Below are 8,646 nucleotides of genomic sequence, written 5' to 3'. Positions count from 1 at the left end.
CATTATACACCTGAAGTTCTGTGAAGAAATTTAATAAGTTAAACCAATAGATCAGCAAGCCTATAGTTTTCCAAGCTTGCTAGAGATGAAAGTTAATTTCTAACCAGAGGCGTTCAGCAAGCAGAAGTTTGAGTTTTGTGTAAAGCTCCATGATTTGCGAGTATTTGCTGGCTCTTTATACCCTTTCTGCATTAACATTCTTGAATTACACAGAATTTACAAAGGCAGTGGAAACAAGAGGTGAGCACACCTCTGTGGGGAGTTTGGTGATATTGTAAATCAGCCGCTCTGGCTCCGGGGACTGACCAGACCTCTTGGCCCTTGGATTTTCGGAACATAATTCAGTCTCAGCCCTGGGTTCATGTATGTGTCTTCTTCCCAGAAGAGCAGGAAGACGTCCTGAGAGTTTTCAGATTACAGCTTGTTAAAGATCTTAAATCATCTCAAAAAGGGAAACATGACCTGAGTAAAACAAGTAATTTTTAAAAAATGACCACCAGAACAAAGCCTGGTGTCTTAAACTAAACAGCTAATTAGAATTAGGCTGCAAAGAGCCTTGGAGAACCATTTTAGTCTTCCATTGAATTTGTCACATACTCATCGCCATAAAATAATACCCACATTATGCTTTAGAAACATGTCTGTGCATTTTCCATATAATGCTCACAATATTAAGAAACTTGAGGCCAGCTTTCAACAGCTGAAGCAGAAGTTTCAACAATTTTCCTGTGAATTAGAATCATTCTGAATTAGTAGCTTGGTTAGACAGCCAATTTGGACAATTCGGACGCCAAAGTGGCGTCTTAGGTCTGATGTATTTGCTTTGGCTGTCTAGAAAATTTCAAGTCACTAGACAATTGCTCATGGAGAAAATGGGGAAATGCCCTTCTTGTATGTCTGTCTCCTTTCTCGGCGTGTATTTCAATGTGAGATGGTAAGAATTTACCTTTCCTGAGATTGAAGGAACGACTTCAGAAGGTCTAACATTTTTCCTCTTCATTCTTGAACTCCAGAGAGTGATGGGAACCTCGTGAGCCCTGGAAAGCCCCTGATGGCAATTGTGGAATAAAATGTTTTAATTGACAAAAGAGACCCTTGACTAAATCCTCGTCTTTGTAGAACTTATCAAAAATGTTCAGTTTCAAGCCAAAAAGCTGCCAGAATGAAGGCCAATCATTAACGACGGAAAGATTGGGAGAGCAAAGATCCATTGGCTGTACATCAGCACATAACGAGACAAAATGTGAGGAAGTCAACCAAGGGCAGTTGACCCGTGGCCAACACTTAATGGCAGGGGACCTCAATATCACATGCCCAGCATTTCACATTAGCGTTTCTCACACACAGCAATGATATTTCTCTGTCATAAGAAACTAAAAATATGATACTCCAAGTATATTTCTAACTCAATTTCTTTTTTTTTTTCATTGTGCATCTACACTGTTCCAGGCACAGGAGAAAATGGAGGAATAAAAGAAGCAAACGACTGCCTAAGTAATTTGCTGAGTAAACCCTATTGTGTGGATCCTGTAGTTTCCAGTAGCAAATACGCACACACACATATACACATAGTAGATTCTATACAGCCAATTGTGGATTTTCTGCAGCCTGTGAATTATCTCCAAGAAAAGTCTTTGCTTTTCTGAGCTATCCATAGGGCTATGAGTAAGCTATTTTAGTTCAGCTGTTGGAAGGTTTAACAAAAAGGTGGAATTAAAACATCTGTGAATGGACCTGAAGACAGTTCTGTCCAGGCCTTGGTGCTATGGTTATTGCTTAATTTTTGGCTATTAAAGACGGTTGTGTATAGCTTCTGTTAGGTCTAGGAGTGGGGAACATTTTCCCACTTACTTTCTTGCCACTGTCTCTTCTGTAGTACCAAGTCAGAAGAGTCACCTGGATGAAGGAACTGGATTCCAATCTACTAATCTTGGGATTTACTGTTAGTTCTGATTACCTAGAAAAGAAATTGGAATTTGGTTAAAGAAGCATTTTGAATGTTTATATATTCCCCTTAACTGTAGAATTTTTGTCCCCATCAATATCCCCCCTACTCCCACCCAATGAGAGGGATTCTGTCTTAACCTACTCCACTTCTAAGCTCCTCTTGGAAGGGTTAAAGTAATGAGAGACTGGCAAGGGTAGAGAATTCAGGAAGAGTTGATTGATTTCCAGAAAGTTGCAGGAGAAGAGAGAGGGCTAGATAGGCAGGGAGAAAGACAAGCTTCCGCTTAGACTGACTTGGAGTCTCTTTGATGAGCTTGGAGAGATGTAAGAGAGAGATTTTAGGAGCAGTTGACAAGTGACTGAGACATTAAAAGAAAAAGAACAATTGGGAAAGAAGACTTTCCAGAGTGCTTAAGTGTTTTTATATTTGTTTGTTTTTAATTAATAGAATCCCCCTTTTGCATTTTAAAGAGATCCCAGTAAAACATATTTTAATTGCTATTCTAATTAAAATCTTTGGGTGGAAAAGTGTCTGGGTTGATGTGGGTGACATATGTCACTGAGCCCTGACTGCAAGATGCTGAGCGTTAGTGCTGAGGAGGAACCGCATCAGAGACCCAAATGCCCGGAAATTTGCATATGGTGCGCTAAGCTTCTCACAGGTGAGTCTGCTGTGTGGGTGTGTGCAAACCCCAGTGGCCGAGTGCAGTGCCCACCAAACCTCAAGAGTCAAGGCTCCAGGAATAGCGGGAATGATTAAATCAGGGACATAAAAACGAGCTTTTTCACTTAGCCTGTTTCAAACAGGTCCACTCCTTGAAATAAAATGGCCGCTTTAAACCTCGTGTGTCGCCACGGCAGGGCAAGAACTTTAACACTAGAAAATACAATTTTCTATTTTTAAAAAATGCCACTATTTTCAAAAACAAAAAAGAGCAAAATAATCATCGTAATGTCAAACAGTCAGTGTTTGCCTGGTAATTTTCCATCTGGGCCATAGCAATTTTCACTAGCAATTTGAAAAATCCTGTCATAAGCAGAAAACAGATCTGACCATGAAAGTCAGCTCCCTCTCCTGCTGGTGATTGAATGTGACTTCCAGATTTACAAACTCACAGGTCACTCACATCGCGTGAGCTGTTGAAGCGGGCAAGGCTTGGCTCTGAAAGATGTTTACAATATTTTTTGAGTTTTGTAATAAGCGAGTGTCCAGTGAAGTTCACCATGTGGACAGCAGGGACAAGCCCGCCTGACGGTTTTCTGCTTGTGCTCCCGTTGTTAACTGCCTGCCTTACCAGCCTGGCGTTGCTGCCCTGCTCAAAGATGGCAGCTTAAAGAGTATCAGGATGATGTGGGGAAGCTGAAAGACGCTGAAAGGCCCTTATCTCAAGTGTCCTACATACCAGTGCTAAGTGAAATCGTCCTTTCTAAAAGTTTAGCAGATTAAAGTTTTACATGTACCATGGGCAGGAAGCCAGCGGTTTCTGGAAACATAAGAAAAGTACACATCTGTATCTCCTTCATGTTTTCATGTCGTGTGAATTCACTCTGCTCGATTAGTATCTTTAAAGCTGGTCTGAGAACCTCGGGTTGGCAAGTAGCAGTGATGCCTGTAGAATAACTCAGTTGTCCTAGTTCCCTCCATCCTTGTGACCCCCAGCCTGCAGAGTGGATGGGACTTACTCCCCCCATCACCCAGAAGCCCTTGGGCTCAGCGTTTCACCGTGGCTACCCCGACACCCCTGGCGTCTGGAGGCCCATATGGCTTTGGCTACAAGGTGGAGCAGTCTGCTGGGAATGGAGGAGGTGGTTAGAAGTCGGGATCGAGAATTGCTTGGGGTCCTAATATATTCTTAAGCACACGATTGGTGTAACCCTAAGGCTAGCTGTTTGGCAACAGTTCCCTGTTCTTTCCATAACCCCTCCCAGGCTGCTGTCATGTGCTCTCTGGGACGGCTTCTCTTCATTTCAAGGTTGCACTTTTGTTTTTTTTAACCAGATTCAGAACAAAAATGTTAAGGAGGGTACAGGAGGAACAGGAAGACATACTGATTTGCTTTTAACCCCCCGCACGCCTGGCCTCCATGACCCTCTCAGCTTGTTTGAGTCGTGTGGCAAGTGGCATGCCCCTTTCCTCCTTCCCGTTCCAAGCTTTCAACACAATGTATTCACTGCTCAAGTTAACGTGAATTAAAGTAAAATCTCTTTGAGAGCTGATCTAAGATAGCCCGAATATTAGCTAGGCATGTGTTTGACTGAATGTAACAGAAAACCTGACCACGTTCTAAAAATAAGAACTTTATTTGCCTCAGGTAACGGGAAATCTTAGTGTAGCTGAAAAGAGGGCTAATATGCCTGCTCTGTCTCTCCTCCTGCTCTGCCGTCCTCGGTGTGCAGGTTTTCATGCTCATGGTTGCCGCACATCCAGAATTTAACACTGTTTAAGATAATCCAGAGGAAAAACATATCTTGGCTCCATAAAGGTGGGCTTGAGGAGGGTTTAAATAGAGAGGCAGGATTGCCTTTGTGTGGGTGAGCCTACGTCCGAGCTTTCCTGAGACAGGCTGTGTCTCCCAGCACAGCCCTGTGTTACGCCTGTGCTCCTGGCCTCACTGCTAGTAGCACCATCTTTCACCTTTCCCCAACTTATTATGAGAAATTTCACGTTATTACGAAAAAGTCAAAAGGATTTTGTGGGAATTCCTGTTCATCCACTACCTAGCTTCTATCATTAACACTTTCCTGCACTTGTCTTATCACATATGTCTCCATCCATCAATGTGTCTTATTTGGTGGATGCATTTCAGAGTAAATTGCAGACATCAGTAAATTTCTCCTTAACTGCATCATTAACCAGAGTTCCATATTTGTTTACAGCATTTTTAATTTTGAGGTAAAATTAACATAAAATGAAATATACATCAAAAGTGTATATTCGCTGAATTTTGACAAATGTGTACTCAAACCTTTATCAAGATATAAAACATTACTATCACCCCAGAAAGTTCCCTTGTGCCCCTCCCAGTCAATCCACCCTCCCTCCATGCAGACACCACTGTTCTGAGTTTTTTCAGTATGGATTATTTGGCCTGTTCTAGGACTGCAGATAAAAGGAGTCCCACGGCGGATATTCCTTAGGGTAAGGCCTTTGGGCAAGTGAAAACTCAGGATAATATTTTTGAGAATCATCCATGTTGTCCTGTGCGTCATTGCAGAAGCTTATTTATTTCACTTTTTTAAATAAGAACCAAACAAACTCTGGATCCCAAAACCTCTACAGAGAGCAAAACCTTTGAAACTATCAAAGCAATGCTGCTCCTCTCTGTGACAGAGAATGTAAACCCTTGGAAATAAAGATACTTTATTTCACAAAAAGGAATGTGGGTTTTTGGAACTTCTAAATGGCCCATTTTAAATTTAATATCTCTCTAAGAGATATAAATTAGCAACAGCAAAATATTACGGCCCTTTGAATGCCTCAGGCAATGAATAGTAAATTAAAGTTTGTTTAGCTGTTTGGTGGGGCTTAACCATCCTAGAAAGAGCTGTTAAATGTTTTATGGTGTCTAAATGTACTTGCAACCATGGGCACTGTTCCTGTCCCCTGACACATTTTTGTTCGAGTGAGAAAGGGAACAACTGAGAATGCACATAAAAATATTCCCAGTTAACAGAAGTTTAAATGAATTAAAGAAATAAAGAACACACATGTTTGCATTTAGACATGGGATATGGCCAATTTTTTCACGAAGAGTGCCTTATTATTTTTTCTCCAAGCGGTACTCTAAATGTTCAGCATTTGACAAGGGGAATTTCCCTTCCCTTCTCTCCTCTCCCTACAGTATATATTAAACTAATTGCTTTATTTTAACAAGGGGGACCCTGTTTCCCCCAACCATCCTCCTGACCCCCAGCTTGAACTTCAGCTCCGAGGATCTTTGCTGAGAGATAATTGCACGACCGCTATGATTTACTGCACTCTGGCTCTGGTATATCAAGTCTTCCCTGTCTTTAGAAACATTTTTAACTCTCAAAGGGTCAGATTCCCATCCTATATAATTCTTGTAGAGTCATATAAAAAATTTGGCCCAGGGTTTCCTTATCATTTATAATTTTCATAATATCCTCAGAGTCACAAAACTATCTAGTGTTTCAGAGTTGAACACGTTGCTGTTTTTCACGAATAAAAAGTCTCTGAAGAGTAGTGAAAGGAAGGCCAATAGGATTAAAACTGTCACAGGGAAATTGTAAATAAAACTCCTGCCATAACCCACAGTGCCCTTGTTTTGGATCTGCCTTTACAAACGTCAAATTTCTTCAGCTTCTTCTCAAAAATTCCTCAGGGTTGAAGGGAGCAGGCATGAAAAGCTGGCAGGGATATGAGGGCCTGGCCTCCCTGTGCTGGACGGATGGAGAGGAGGAGCCATGCACCAGCTTGAGGGGTCCTGACTCTCCCTGCCTGAGAACTTCACCCTGATTGCTGGCTCTAGATTCCTAGGGCAGCACCCGATTCTATGGTTACTGTGACTTGTGTTTTCCTCATCGCCTCCCCTTCTTTTTGGTAGGTTGCTTTGCACACTTCCACACAGACACAAACACACACAGACACACACACAGAGGCACTCAGAACATACATATATGCCCCTAGAGAAGGAATCTACATATATCCCACATCCAGCTCTTATATGCAGACACACCCCCCCTTTAAAAGGAGCAGCATTGTATTTAATTTATGCACTCCTATCCTTACTCCTTAAAGAAGAATATTTCTCTCTTGCGATAGACTTAAATAAATATTGCTAATATTAACTCTTTTGGAAGGCATTGGATTCAGTCAGTGATTTTAAACATAGTATATCTCCAGGCGGCCTGAACTAATGGAACAATGAAGACTTGGCCTCTAAAGATGGCCACCACTTTTTAGCTCATGCATCTTGGACAAGAACTTTGCCTCTCTAGGTCTCAGTTGTCTCATCTGTAAAGTGGGAATAAAGTGATCTGCGCCACAGCGTTATTATGAGGCTACAGAAGACATAAGCATATTAAATCTGTAAAATACTATAGAAGAGTTGTCACTGCTACCAGATAGCTGTCTCCTTTTAGGCAAAGACCACATCTGAGCAAGTCTTCTTTATAACCCCAGGCATGGTGCCATGGACCCCGAAGAGCGTAACACACACTTACAGTGAGGATGAGAGTGAACATATCTTCCAGAAAACCAAAATGAAGGTGAGAACTGTGCAAAGATTCTTTTGGCTCTTTGCTATTGTGATTGTTGAAAAGAAAAAAGCCCTGGGCAATTGGTTGGGGTGGGGGTGGGCAGTGGCGAGGGTGCTTTCATGTTGGCCAGCTGCAATGCTAGGAACTTAGCTTACTGCCAGGTAGCCAGACGGTGGGAAGGCTAGCCCTGCAGAGTTTGAGAGGAAAAGCCTCGGGGTTTCTTCTGATTGATCCTGTGAGAGATGCAGGGGGCTGCCACTCACAGCCCCTCCAGGTTATTGCGGGTCCCCTCCGCTCATCAAGTCTTTACTCTCCTTCAGTTCTTCTTTGAGAATTCTTCCCACATTCCTGCAGAGGATGCTCACCTCTAACCAGCAGCAGTCAGCACTGTGCGCAGACAGCCAGAGACCATGGCTAACACGTGGAAGGAAGTGGGGCACTCAACTAGCCTCAAACACTCTCATAAAATGACTTGTGTGTCAGAATGATTAGTCCATTCCAAATAAGTCAATGGCATGGCCTTCTTGCTCCTGTCAGAGAGCAACCTTACATTTCATTATCGGAATTTGGGGAGAGGAAATGAATTTCCCATGCCAGGCTACGTGTTCTGAGTGTTATGTTTCTAAGATGCCCCCTTGCAGCTCGCTCTCTGGGGCATGCTGTTTACCAGGGCCTATTGTCCCTGACTGCCTTCCCTCATTTGTTTTAGCTTGTCGTCTCTGTCCTTCAGTCATTGCTGTGCTTCCTCAGACTTATCCCTCCACTTAAGGGCTCTGGCTCTCACTCCAATTCTTTTTATTAATTTTTCATCTTTGAATCATTTCCAACCACAAATTTCCCATTTCTTTCTGTGGCTAGTTAGTGTAGTTGATGGAAACCCAGTGGCAATGAGGCTATAGGTTGGCGTGGCTTCAGTTTCTGAGTGGGTCACTTATACCATGGCCAGATAGAGTATCTCTAAATTGCCCAGCTGTCTATTAATCTGGCAGTCTAGCAAGGGCTTGGCGTTGGTCACTCGGGGAAAAGGACAAATATTTATTTGGTTGGATCTGTATAAATCTACCATCAGCATTGGAAAAACAATTTCTGGAGGGAGTCCTGTTGATGGGTTCCTTCATCAATGTTGTACAGATAATACCACTTTGCTCTTAAATGGCCAACCTCACTTCCTTCATAACGCCTGCCTGGCTCCCCCAGCTCGGCCCCTCCCCTGCTGCAGGTAGATATAATCTTTTCCTAATTTTTGCCCTTACTTTGCCTTGTAGTCTTTTCTTTCTTTCTTTTTTTTTTTTTTTTTTAAGGATTGGCACCTGGGCTAACAACTGTTGCCAATCTTTTTGGTTTTTTTTCTGCTTTATCTCCCCAACCCCCCCGTATAGAGTTGTATATCTTAGTTGCAGGTCCTTCTAGTTGTGGGATTGCCTTGTATTCTTGACTTGAACTTGCCACAGTTATTTGTTTATAGATCTGTTTTCTTCT

At 42.4% G+C, this 8,646-nt stretch overlaps 1 long non-coding RNA gene across 1 annotated transcript in view; it reads right to left on the bottom strand.

Moving 5' to 3' along the window:
* Positions 1 to 926: 926 nt before the first annotated feature.
* The window catches only part of LOC139045899 (uncharacterized), a 34,498-nt gene continuing 26,778 nt past the window's right edge, over positions 927 to 8,646 (bottom strand). The window contains exons 2-3 of the long non-coding RNA XR_011505268.1: positions 1,852 to 1,957; positions 927 to 1,048 (exon numbers count right to left, since the gene is read on the bottom strand). This is a non-coding gene — a long non-coding RNA (uncharacterized lncRNA). The remainder of the gene's footprint in view (positions 1,049 to 1,851; positions 1,958 to 8,646) is intronic.

Source organism: Equus asinus, chromosome 8 (assembly GCF_041296235.1).
Source record: "Equus asinus isolate D_3611 breed Donkey chromosome 8, EquAss-T2T_v2, whole genome shotgun sequence".
Taxonomy (NCBI): Eukaryota; Metazoa; Chordata; class Mammalia; order Perissodactyla; family Equidae; genus Equus; species Equus asinus.
The sequence above is the reverse complement of the archived record's forward strand: the minus strand, read 5'-3'. Positions and strand labels throughout refer to the sequence as shown.